Source organism: Pagrus major, chromosome 21 (genome assembly GCF_040436345.1).
Source record: "Pagrus major chromosome 21, Pma_NU_1.0".
Classification (NCBI taxonomy): Eukaryota; Metazoa; Chordata; class Actinopteri; order Spariformes; family Sparidae; genus Pagrus; species Pagrus major.
In genome coordinates, this window is record NC_133235.1 from 16,543,538 (window position 1) to 16,557,998 (window position 14,461).

The window sequence follows — 14,461 nt, forward strand, 5'->3', positions numbered from 1 at the left end:
CATCGGCCTGGCCGAAAATTGACCAATCCCTCGTTTTTAGAACAACCTTGTGATGTTTTACGCTGCCCTTTTGGACAGCTCTCTCATAAAAAAGAGATTTTAATCTCACTGACATATTTACCTGGTTATATAAAGGAAAGTAAAATGAAATGAATGAGAGTGTAATTGCTCTAGTTTGGATGCAAAAATAGGAAATTATGAACTGGAAGAAGCACATTTTTTGTTAATAATCCTCTGTATATGATGTCATAAAATATATTCAATAAAACTATTCCCAATACATGCTGAACCGAACCCCACTTGCCTTTTTTATGAGAACATGTACTACATAGCTTATCTGACAATTTATTTTTATAACGACCCATCCTCACCCAGTGTAATATGTAATTGAGCTATATTAATAAAATCAGTCTTGTCAAAATAGAATCATTTTCTCCCAAAACACAGTAGCTAATGTAATCCTCTGAACGAGCAAAGAGAATAGCATGAAATGATGTTGATACATGAGTACATTGGTCTGTGTCACAGTTACCCTTTTCCAACACCTCTGCTGTCCTTGCAGTGAGCTTATTCATACCCCCCACCAACAGATTATACAGCAGCACACAGAGCAACGTGAAGGTTGGCCTTTTGTGTCCTCATACATTTCTCTGCTTTAGTCTTAATGATATCATTGCCTGGCTAAGTCATCTTTTACACCTGACACCCCACAGGGTGGCCAATATTTAGTCTATGCTGTGCATGCGTGCGTGCATGTGTGTGTGTTTGGTTTTACACCCCAGGCATCCTAAACGTAGAGTGAGACAAGCTGTACTTAGCCCTGAATCTTATACCCAGGCTCTAATATGAGGCTAAAATACCACAATGTGAAACGGGCGCCCAGCACAACTTTGAAATAATTGAGACAAACTCATTCAGTCGCGGCTCATTTAATATAATGAGCAAAGTGAGCTGCTCAATTTGCATACTGATAAGATGCCTCCATCAGGATACACAGCACCCTCCCATACATATTCACTGTGGATATTACATTCAATAAGAGCATGGATTTACTTTACAAACACACTGAGAGAAGTGCAAACTAAGGCATTCAATTAGGTCATTGCCAGGTCTTAATCACCTCGAAGACAAATTGGGCAGTGGGTCAACAGCTTCCTGAGTCATGCTGCCAATAGAAACACCTGGATACAGGCTTTAACACAGATCGAAAAGATTGGAAACACAAAGCACATTTGGTCTTTGGTAATTTCTCTTTGGAAAAGAAATCCTGTCTATTTCAGCACCATTTATATTTCATGTGTTGGCTTTGGGATCTCATGTGATGACCCCTTTCAGCTGTCACCCCTGTGCTTTCTTTATTGATCCCTGTTATTGCTGTGAAAGTCCCCTGCTGCTTCTGTTTGCTCCCTCGCATTCTCTCCCCATTCCAGCAGATTCCAATTGCACAGGTGCTCTGCCTTGCTATTTGTATTGCGCATGGTGGTATAGCCGAGACCAAAACAGTGAGGGCAGCAGGCTGGCTGGTTTAAATCGCATGTTTGTGCAGTGGCTCCAAGCACTGCTGGAGGAATTAGACCAGCGACGCAGCCCACGGCCTGGTTCCAGAGCCCACAGGCCTGTGGAGCAAGACTTTCTGAAAGGGAGCAGATGGTGACATGAATAGTGCAGCAGGTCCCATCCACCCCCGCCCATTGCCTTGCGTGCAGCACATTACCTCAACAAACGCTTCACATAATTGATGTGCTGGAATGGCCCCATCATCACTGGATTTTGCAGAGTGGCAGAATCATCAAGGTCATTACTGCCACTCTGACATACGTACTATGCTGTAATGCAGAGTCTGGGACTTCTTCAAGAGGAGTGGACTTCTTGAAACTTCTTGGAGACTACACACTGCATGTATGTCACTCTGTGTATGTAGCGCTGGTACGGAAAAATGTATGTTACATGTGCTTATCTGACACATATAGGTACATCTCATATATCATAGAGTGATAGATTATATCACATTTTCTGTCCACATAATTTTCATCTCTGTGAGCGATTTGAAAACACTATTTTCACCTAATTCCCTGTCTGTCTACCAGACAGGCGTTGCAGGAGGGGAAAGCCCACAGAAACACTTAATTATATATGGCAGCCCTGGGCAACACATGACGTTAAACTTGTATGGCTTGGTTTAGACAGAGTATGTCTGTTCTGTGACCCTGCCAGCCCAGCGCACTGCCATCCTAGTCCCAGTCTAATTTATATTAATATGACATCGAGCAGTTTTCTGTTAAAACCATTTGGAAATGATGAGCATTTTCCTGAAGTCAATTCTTATGTTTTCTACATCAATATAGTCAACCTGATTTACAGTCTGTTTAGAAAAGCTGTCTGTGCAGCCCATCCAACACTAGGCTACATTGTATATATGTTGAGTGGAGAAGAAAAATAAAAAATACATACTTTGTCTATGGAAACATCTGCAAAACTTATGACATTCTCATCAGCTTCGGATGTAGCCTACTTTTCTGCGCTTTCTGCCTCTTCATGCACTGTATACTATTTTGTTATAATTGTTAGTTTTTTGTATTTAAAAAAAAGTGCAAAAAACTAAGAAAAACTAATAAAAATATGCTAATAAGCTAATGATAACATCCTAACTTACATGATAAACATGGTAAAAAGTATACCTGTTTAACATTAGCATGTTAGCAATGTCACTTTGAGCTGTAGATTTCACACAGAAATAGATAGTGAACCCAAAGATGGCGCCCCTTCAGCCCAAAGAGACTTGTTTGCCTGGCACGTACGCCCCAAAAAGTTTTCCTGCTTCCGGTTTTACTTCCTGGTGATGCGACTCACGCCTTGCCCACGAGTTCCCACCAATAGACTTTACATTGAGATGATGTCACAGATTTTAAAATTGCTTTTCTCTGCTAAAGGAAAGTTGTACAAATATAAAAACACTATGGATGACAAATAATTCATAATAGAGAGAGTCATAATTGACCTTGTTTGCAGCTTCAAGTGTCCCGTCAACAGTTTTTATAATGGTGGTCAATGGGTAAAAAGTTTTAAGGGGAATTTTTTGCTGCAGTACCACGAGTGCCCGCTGGGAAATTTTGGAAGCAAGGGTCTGTTATACACTCAAGCTGAGAGCATGATAGCATGCTGGTATTAGCATTTAGCCTAAAGCACTGCTGGACACAGCTGCGAGCATGGTTGTTGACTTGTAAATTATTCATTTCACAGAGCCACTGTCCACTTTATATGTTTGCTTAAAGGAAAGGTTTGACATTTCGAGAAATAATCTTACTCACCTTTGTGCTGAGAGTCAGGTGAGAAGATATAAAGGCCTACCACTCCCTCCTGTGTATGCTGAATATGAAGTTGGAGCCAGCAGCTGGTAACCTTAACTTAGCCACTTACAATCTTGAGCTGTCATTTTTTCACTTCTTTCTTTTTGTATGCATGACAAAACATCTGCAAAACTTATGACATTCTCATCATAGCAGCTAGCCTGTCTTTGTTGGACAGAGACAGGCTAGCTGCTTTACTGAATGCTGAGCTACATGTTTCCTGGCTGTGGCTTCATATGAGCCATACAGATATAACACTAGTATCTTAACTTTCTGTAGAGCATGTTTCCCAAAATGTTGATCCATTTTGTTTTTTTAATAACTCTGGCTCACATCCTACTTAGCCTATTGGGTAGGCCTATAATTCACTCCACCATGTTCCTGTAAACCATTTTATTTTCCATGGTCAGGGTGCAGCATGTTGTGCACACACCATATTTGTTATTAATGCTATTTTCTGTAGAAATGTCCTTTGTGAACAGAGTGCTTGCCATGAAAATTGAATTAGCAGCCTTCCCTGCCAGCGTAGTTCATTGTAAGGTGTTGATAACTTGTCATTCACAATGCAGCACTCCCAAACAATGACCAAACCATAGGCTGAAGACATGTAAACCCAAGGGAAGATGTCACATTTCCCAGGGATATTCATGAGCTTTTTCTGGATTTAAATCTGCATAGAGGAAAACAACAACAGGCAACCGGCCTCTCCAAGGTGAAACACAAGTGTTATTTTATTTATGCCCTACCACCCCCTCCACACACACCTCTCCTTCTTTGTCTCTGCTCCCTGGGGAGCCAGGCCGCTGTGCCCCAGAAAGCTGACATGCCCAGGCTGAGGAGAGTGGGAGCAATGGGGGGAGATAGGCAGCTCCGTGGTCACCCAGACAGAGCCGGCACTGAACACATGCAGCAGTTCTCCTCCGCTGCACCAACACACACTTTCCCCGAGCACCCGCTTGACCTTCAGAGACAACAAGAGGGTTTGGTGGGTGAGGACTGACTGAGAAATTAGTCAAGTTTAATTTGAGATGAAGGGTGTGGCGAAAGCTGTTTTGAAGTTCATATACATTGACGATTACGATGATTGAAATGGTCAGGAGGTTAAAAATCAGCTTCTTCTGCTTTGTGCTCTTAAAGTAAATAAAGTACGTAATTTTAACATTCATATATATATATATATATATATATATATATATATATATATATATATATATATATATATATATATATATATGATGGCATACAAGACAGGTCTTCTCCTTCCCTCTTTCTCAGAGCTGCTCCCCTTTCTGTCAAAGATTGATTGGCTGAGAGCAAGATTGACACGTCAACGACAGCTGCCCTGCAAACTAGCTCTGTTAGGTCAATGCACCCTGACAGCTAGCTGACACCCCAATTTCCTGATGAGTCGCCTGCTGCGCGATGTCTTTTAAGGAAAGCTTAAGACATCTCCTCCAGCACGCTCCCCATTCCTCCCCGCTTAATTTCTTTCCATCACTTGTCATCTGATTATGCGGTTGTTCACTTTGTTGTGTCAGCAGATGGAGAGGGGGTTAATGACTGGGGGCTGAGAGTGCTTCGGCACACCCCCGCCTTGCAGGACATGTAACTTAAGAGCATGTAATGGATTAAAAGAAGAGGGATGCAGCGACCCGTACATTTATGTGCATATGTGACTTTAAAAGGCCATATGCAGTCACTTTAACCTGCTAACAAGTGTGTTGTCTGTATCTTCTTTCCTTGAAAATATTGTATTCCTGATATGGATTATGTCTGAAAGGATGTACAATTTCCATAAGACAATAAAAAAACAAGTCTACTTAAATATATTTTGAGTAAAAACTGGATGATCTGACAGAAAATGTAGTTTTTTGTTATGTTAGCTTTTTTGCATTATGCATTTAGAGTCTGCATCTTATCAAATATTCAAACTGTAACTAATGCTGAATGTGAATACACAATATGGTATATAGTTGTAATACAATATGCTTTAAAATATGTGTCCTGCCCTCACTGTGCTTGTAGGTCATAGCTCCTGCGAACAAAACTCCCAATAAGAGTTGAAAGGAGCAGCCAGCCTTTGAAGCTTTTACTGAAAGCAATTGAGAAAGTGTAAAAACATCAATGGACAACAAATTCAATGGAAGTGAAAACAAATCAGAAAAAAGATGACTGACCGTTAAACACGAGTTAGACCAAGGGTGCTATCAAAATGAACGAGGACAACAAGGAAGCTAAATTCATAAATGTACCAACTTGAGAATTAGCTAGACCAGGATTAAACAAGGCAGCAGCAGAATCTTAAACAACATTTTGATACATTGACTTGTATTTGTTTTTTATGTATGACAGATGTTTTTTATGTATGACAGATGTGTAAAATTGAATTGCACTGGTTAGTACTGAACTAAATGCTGACAAACAACATTCTGCTAAATAAAAAATACATTTTTTAAAAAAAAATCAGCAATTACAAAATAACTTTTGTGAAAAAAGCACTTTCACATAATATTGAAACAGGAGCCTTTCTGGAGTAAATGCATCAACATTTGCTCAGCCATAGATCGGTCAAATATAGCTAAAATGGATAACACTTTATAATAACTGTCATTAATGAATGGTAAAATTGTCAATGTCCAATGTGAACCAACTGAAAAAAACTGTTGTTTTTTTTTCTAAATAATTACCCGGTTGCTGTAGTTACCACAGTTTAATGGGTGTTGGCTTATCATGAGCAAAATTATCCAAAACTGACATTCCTAATTTTAATCACTTGGCATAAAGAATTCTAACATTGATCACAGTTTTGTCTACTCCCTATTATCTAATAACTATTCTGTCAAACTTTATAAAGGAGAAAAAATGAACTGACCTTTTCTGAAAGTGTTTTTTATTGAGAAAAAAGGAGTATGAATCATCATTAGAAATTGCTTTATAATGGCTGAATCGGATGTTTCATTTGCTGGATGGGTTTGCTAGTGGAAGTAGAAAATGTTATGAAAAAATATAATAAAAATAGTGTGACTTTTCTCAGAACTCAAATCATATTAAAATAATCTCATATACTGTGGGCACATTCAATATACTGTATCCCCAAGTCTCAATAGGTATATCAAGTGATGGCACCCAAAAAAAATGACAATGATAATTCAGTTAATTGATTTTTTTTGTCTCGTCTATATTGAAATGTAATTTTTTTAAATACACAGACAAAATGCATTTGTTTTCATGATAATGTTGTTTTGTGCTGTAACACTGCTGTTGTTAACTGTTAAACATAAAAACTGCCTCTGCAAAATATTATGACAGAATCAGTTAAAGTGTGAACCCACAGATAACCTGTCAATAGTTACTGTATGTGGCTCTAGTGCCAGTTACAAACTTCAATCTCACATCTTCAATAAGCCATATCACCCCCTTATCAAAAGTGATTTAATGAGTCAGCATAACAGCCTTTTTCCACCCCCAGATCTGATTCTAAACATGCCACCCTGAACACGTAAACACTTCTGGGCCTTCCTTGTCTTCCCGGGAATGAATTCACTTCATGCCGTATAATGAGAGTCAGTATGGGGTCCATATGGTTACAGCAGGGTTGGGTAGGAGCGGAGATGGGAGGCAGGAAGGGGGTAATGCACGTTTTAATGAGATGTGAGTCTCTGTGGCACACCTGCACTCCAGCGATCTGTGAGGATTGCTCACTAGAGCCTGGAGAGGTATAAGACCTGAGTAAAGTGCAGTATAAGAGGCTGTCTAAAATGCAGCACCGACTTCATCAGCAACTATATTAAATGCATTAGCCGACCTGATTTGGACAGGACTCCTGATTTGTAGCACTGCTGGGTTTTCCCTCTGTTGACAATGAGCCACACTGAAAGCTAATCAGGTATTACTTCTAATTCCATTTAACACGTGTTTGATGGTCATTCAGTTCTCTGTAGGCGCCAGACTGAATATGGCCCCAAGTGGATTTTGACTCACAGCGTCTATGACTCGGCCTACGTTATCTCTCTCTCTGTAGCAGCTAGTTGAGCATTTGCCCCCCACATTGCTGACTCCGAGCGATTCATTTCTGCCATGCGCTCGCAGCTTGGCGTAGCCGCCTTTGTAGTGTCTGTGTCACATGATAGTGATGTGGTTGTGCGGGTGAGCCGGTGGTGATGATAGCCAGATTTCAGGTACTGTAGGGACCTACAGGGGATGCTGCACAGCCATTCAGATGGAATCTGTTCTGTAAATGTTCATGAAGTCATCCATGTCCGATCAAACGGAATAATTCATCCAATCAGTGGATACAAGCGCACACAGCACAGCCATGTATCTATAATTGTTTTGACCTTGACGTCATGATGGAAAACGATCAAAGTTTCTCTGTGGCGCGGCCAACAGTGTTCAATACAGTAAGTGTAGTAGCATTTATTGCCATTCAGCACAGCTCTATGATTTCACATCGCAGCCGACTGGGGTAAATTATCGTGGTTTGACTGGGAAATAGCGGCTCAAGGTCAAACTAAGACAAGCAGCACGTTATCCTGAGCCAGTGTGGGGCCGAGTCGACTGATCTCGCACAAAAAGACCACACCAAGACCACCAGGGGCCTATTAGGGGCTACAGATTGTAGGGCCTTGTCATGCATTCACTCTATTTATGCCTCTCAGTTGTCTTTTAAATAATGCATCTCTGTTTAAGCAAGGTCCTGCTTTTTTAAACACAGCACCTGGCACGCTTTGGTATTCCGCAGTTTGCTCCCTCCCGGGGCACGGATTTTTATAAGGCTTTGTGAGGGGGCTTTGGTTCGGAGATGTGAGGGGAGAATATGACTGAACTGAGAGCCACTGCATGACAATAATGATAGTTGGAGGAATGGCTGGTTCATATTGTGCGGTAGCTGGAATGCACACTGCATAACGAGATGAGAGGATAGAGAAATAAAAGAAGAGCAATCTAGCAATCATGATTAAATGATAACTGCTGTCATTCTAAATTTAGCAAATTAACTTATTGTAACAATTTTCATGCTTTCTATGAAAATGCTAAACTGCATTTCTGCAATTCAAGGGGACAGCAGATGAAATCTGGCTTTGAACTAACTCTGGTACAACTGGTAACATTTGTGTTTAATGTGGTACATGATCCATTACAATAAAAATAAATAAATAAATAATCATGAATTCTTGTTATTCATTTTGTTGTATTGTACCTTTTTACAGCAGGGAATTTAACATCTCTCATATACTTGAGAATATTTCTCCCAGGAGGAGGGTAGGGGCTTGTACTGTATATAAGGGAATGTGTGTGTGTGTGTTTCTTCAGAGGAAGTGTATGTGAATGATTACAAGTCTGTGCACGTTCGACTCCATTTCTTGTTTGTGTGCACTCTGAATCGTGTGTTTTTAAATAGGAAGTTTGCTATGTGTTGGAGATCTGAGTTCAGATGTATGTGGCTAATGAGGCCTCTCAAAGGCCTATTAGATAAAGTGCTCTGGATACTCTGATCCTGGTGGTTAGCACTCTTTCCCCATTGGACCTCCGATTCTGACCCAGTTTGTAGGAAGAGCATAATGAGCCGAATGCTACTAGGTTTATTCTCTCATTAGCTCTGACCTGTGCTTGACAGTATTCTGTCGTCCTCTGCAATAGAATATCAGTCTCCTCCATTTGTTCTCTGTTAGTTTACTACAGTTCAAGCTGCAGTCTGTAACTTCCAAACAGCCGAGGTGACAAGAGCTTGTTGTTGCCGTTTGTCAGTGACGGAGTCTAAGTACGTTTACTGACTTTATTCACTGTGCTTTTTGAGGTACTTGTTCTTTACTTGAGTATTTCCATTTTCTGCTACTTTATACTTCCAGTCCCAGACAGTTTGGCGGCAAGGATTGTACTTTTTACTCGCTACATTTATTTGATAAATTTATTTACTAGTTAACATAATACAAAATACAATGCAATTTTGGCCCGTGGCCCACCATTAAATTTCAAAATTAAATATTATATATATTATATTATATTATATTATATATTAATAAATTAGGATCCAGGGTTTGTGAATATGTTAGAATTTTATTTGAAAACCTAAAAAAAAAAACTAGCTCCAGTTTGGACTGCTAGATGCACGGCTAACTAGGCTAACTAGCTACTGACAGTTAGCGGCAGTAAGTGGTTACTCTGGTCATATGCTGCCTTCAGTTTGTTTTGAATATGAATTCAACACCAATTCCTACATATTGCACCTGTAAGGGGGGAAATAGAAAACTTTTCTCTGTGTCTGTTACTCTCTTTCTTTGCCTTCCTTGCCTCCTCCATCAGCTGAGTTCTTTATCTTTTGCAGTGTAGAGTTTCCACAGTTTTTTCTTTCCTACAAATAGATTTATAGATTAGTATATGGATGCAGAAAACATCTTTACATTGTATTGGAGCGCTTACAGGTGATAAGTGTTCAAATGTAATTTGCTAGAAAGTCGTAATGTGCACCACTGATCAGTGACTCCTACTTGGCATTGAAGCAAACAGTGGGGGAGTTACTAATTAAAATTACAAAAGATCTGAAAACTTACATTTCTTGATACTCCAATTCCAACAATCAAAAGGAAGCTTCCACGTTTTTCCCTCCCAGGGATTCCCACAGCACTCTGATGATTGGCTATCAAACACACATCCTTTCAATCACAGAAGGTTGCACAGCGTGGGGGTGTCCAACTCTGCAGTGGAACAAAAGTCCGGAGATGGGCCTCGGATGGAACTAGAGGCAATTAAACAGGTTTCTACATTCATTACATTTCACACTGCTGGAACCTGAAGAACTTTTTCAGTCAGACTTCAGACTAATGACAGACTGCAGACTCATGGTCACTCAGGTCAATGGCACAAAAGTTCAGCATCAAATACGGACAAGGTACCCTGCAGGGTTTGTAGAAAAAAACTTGGTTTGTTGAAATACAAGACTGGCTGTCTCAAAACTAAAGGAACTCAAATATTGACTGTCAAATCCTGTTTTATGTTGTTTTGCTCAGGGAACTTTGACTTGGTATGTATGACAGAACAGACAGTTAGACACCCACCATCCAAATCCCTTCCTTACTCTGTAAAGTTTTCCCAAAACTCAACACCAGCAGATGTCACCAGAAGCAAAAATCTTTAAGGAGAGGGAACTTGTACTCCGGTAAGAGTTTGTGCATACACACAAGCATTCATATGAGAATTGGAGAAGTGTGCACGCACATTTTCACTATGAGGAGATTACATGTCTGAGCTGGAAAAAGCCATCTTGAAACCTGCTCTGTACGAAAGCAAACATCAATAATAGAGGTATTAAGAATTTTAATCATGGACTTATTTAACATGGTAATTAACTGGTGACAAAAGCAAATCACCAAATGATCCAATGCTCGATGATGAGAAATCTGCATCGTTTATTAGTTGTATAATTAAACGCAGTCCCCCACAGACTCGCTCCTGGTATTCTGGGGAGGTAGTTTAGGTGATTATCAAAGCACCTCTGTCAGACAAATGTTTAGCATATTCAACAAGCCCGGATCAATATGTTGTCCGGGAACAGCGTCTCTCGCGCTGCACAATTAATTCACTGATGTCGACCTCTGGCTTGAGTTTTAGTGGAGCCAACATCATCCGCCTGCTGATGGGACAGAGAGGGACATAAACCAAATGACCTGTTTTAATACTCCTCATCAAAGCCCACAATAAAAGATCACAAGGGGCAGGAACAACCAGGATCTCTTACAATGACCTTAAAGAAAGACGCTAAATGTTGTGTAGGTTGTGACAAAGGTCAGCTCTGCTATTGATCTTTTCACAGCAAGTCTCAGCAACGTTTCCTGTCGTGCTTTGATGTGGGGATATGAAGGGGATTTCTTTTTAATAGCATACCATACATAGCAATGGTATACTGTATTTAAACAGTCCATCAAGGGTGCACTGCATGTAAAAATATATTGATTTTGAGGCAGAATGGCCCATCAAAAGCGTAGTTTATCATGTTGGTTAAAAAAATTAGAGCCCACAACCATTAACGCTGTCTTTCTCATTCATAACCACATTGCAAATGTTTCATTATATTTGCAAATGATTTGAAATAACAACACAGTAAAAGACATCCAATTAGCTTTTTAATATTAACATATCTGAGCTCTCACATTTCCGCAACTTTAATGTCAAAGATCAGACTGACTCACCCACCATTAACTGCTATCATTCATGTTTGCCAGTCGTACAGTATTCACTAATTTGTTTGTGCTCCATTTGTAATTAAAATGTTCCAGCGCCACTTTGATTCACAACAGCTGAATACTAAGTGCTGACATTAAACAACTGGGAGGATCTGTGGAACAAGGAGGCAAATAGGTCAAGTGTCCTCATTCGTGCCACATACTGTATGATGTCCGTACTTCACCTGCAAACGTAACTGTAAAACACCTGTGGTTTAAACAAGTCCTGATTAAGCTGATAAGCTGAGTTCTTATGTTAAACTAGAAATAAATAACTAATAATACTTGAATGTGTTTGTTTTTTCTGAACTTCACATTTGATTGTTGCTTATGTCATCATGAATTTAATGATATAGATGAGCCATTCCCAAACTTAAGAGTGACGCTGCCCTATTTGTAAGTGGAAAATCTTATGGGCCCACTCAAACTCAACACACAAGACTAAGATGAAGTATTATATACTGCGTTGGGTATACATAAGATATAATATAGTGTTACATACTGTATATGTTACAATTTGTAAACTTACATATATTTCAACAAATGCAATTACAACTTCCCGTCATTGATGTGATATAAGATATGTTACTATGTTGTGTCGAAGTCTGTTCCCCAGTCAAATAATGTTTCCCTTCTGTTAGAATTCCTGCAATGCCATCCATGGTTAAGGTCAATAAGAAACAGTGTAACAACACCTGATGAAAATAGAAATAAAGATTCAAATGTAATTTAGCTCCCTTGTGTAATCAGTTCAGATTACCTTTTTTTTATTTAAATAGTTAACCATAAATATTTTTTAAATCAATTCATTAATTATTAATTAAACTTTTGTAAATGACCTCTCGTGGCCCACCTGCAGTACCTTCACGGATGACCAGTGGGCTGCAGCCGACGCATTACGAATCACTTTTATAGATAAAAAAATAAAAAAAGATTTTCCAGGGGCTTTGTACATGGACTATTTCGTTTTGAAAAGAAATTCAAACTCAGAGAGGTAATATTTAAAATATTAATACGGTCATAAAACTCAGAAATATGTATTTTTTCCCAAACTGAATAAACAAGCCATCCTCAGAGGAGTGTACTGTGCGAAGCGAGAAAGGTGGCTACTTAGAGAATCCTGCAAATATAAACAAATAAAACATTCTGAAATTGCCTGGTCCTTTGAGGAAATTTTATTTATTCCGTTTATTCATGAAAATCAATCAGTGAACATTTTTCTCTTCTGATTAAAATGTCTTCCCCATAACTTCATAGTGCACCTTTAAGGGGAATTCTGTTGTTGCCCAACCTTGCTATTTAAATGACCAGTCTGTTGTTGCTCCTGTCCTTGTTTGAAACATGTTGCTGGCATCACATTCAGAATAAGCATATATTTACAAATAAAATAACATAAAATAAAAAATAATAATAAAGCTGATGAGGTAAAACATTTCATATAGTGTGTTTGTACTATTTTCAACTGAATATATGTCAAAAAATGCATCTGGATTGTGGTGAAAAACTGGGAGTATAACTCATGTTCCAATGAAACTGGTTTGTAAAGTATTATGATAACAGAAACAGCAGTGCGATACAGCCATAACTACAAAAAAAGAGACTCCGATTTTGATTTGTTTTCCTATAAAACTGGAGTATAAGACCCTCCGGTAGTAGACCCACATTGCTCCCCACCTCCAGTCATCAATGATCCAGGGATTAGCCTCCGCTGGTTATCTGAAGCCACCGATGACAGAGATAGAGAGAACTAGGCAGATTAGATGAGAGTGGTATATTTTTGTGCTCTCTGATCGGGTGAGGGAAATGATGGATGGACTAATACCTGCCTGCGTCTTCCTCCTCTCCTGGCTCGGGCTTTATTGAGGTCTTTAGATTCACTTATCTGCAGGCCCCCGGGTTATCTCTCTCTACTCCTTCAATGACAAGTGCCACCTCAGAGAAGCCCTGCAGACACTCTTTTCCCTAAACAAAGGAATTCACACTCCTGCTCTTTCTGTTTTCAGTGATGCGAATCAAGCATGAAGCGCGTGTTTTGCTTAGGTTCACGTACAACAGATTCATCATGTTGTATTTAGGACAGCAATAATTGATCCCAAACTGCAATGTAACCTGGTCGCTAACACAGCGTTGATTAAACCTTCTTCCCAGGAACGTTTTGCACGTAGGAAACTCGCTGCATTTTTGTGAGAGCCGGGTGAAAATTCCACTCTTTTGTTCTCGACCATATGACTGATAATCATTGTTTTCATTTCTAGTTTTCTTATCTAATTCTGCACATTGGACCGCAACCAAATAAGCAGCAATACCTTTGCATGGGTTTGAACATCTGTGTTTGATGATTGTCAATATTATGCCAGTTGTCCTTGTTTTCCGCTGCCAGCGCAAACACACAAAGGGTGGAAACTGAGGTGGCAATTCAGTTCCGTTTGATTTGAGTTTATCCTTTTGACCAGGCTGTATTTAAACAAATGGTGTAATCTCACTGACTGGCATCTGTAAGGGGTGACCCAACGCAATTACTGGTGCTTACATTCGGACTGTACTTCCGATAGAATTGGTGTTATGTTTTGAGGAGCCTTTGTTTGTGCTCTGTTTTTGTTTTGTTTGAGTTGAGACACACAGTTTTTGCGTCAGGTTTCAGAGGCACATATAGTAGGTTTGAGTGATTTGCATATCAACGTTTACATGAATCAGATTGGATTTGGGGGTTACAGTGTCTCTATTTGTATCTGAAAACAGCCCTAGCATCAACACTCACAATTTCCTTGGTCAGCCAGATGGGAGCCACACTGAGTTTGCTTATCTTCCTCCCCTCCCACTGCCCCGAGGGAAAGTAGCTCCACTTTTCCCCATATGAGGCTGGATGGTGTCATTATCCAGGATCAGGTCCAGATT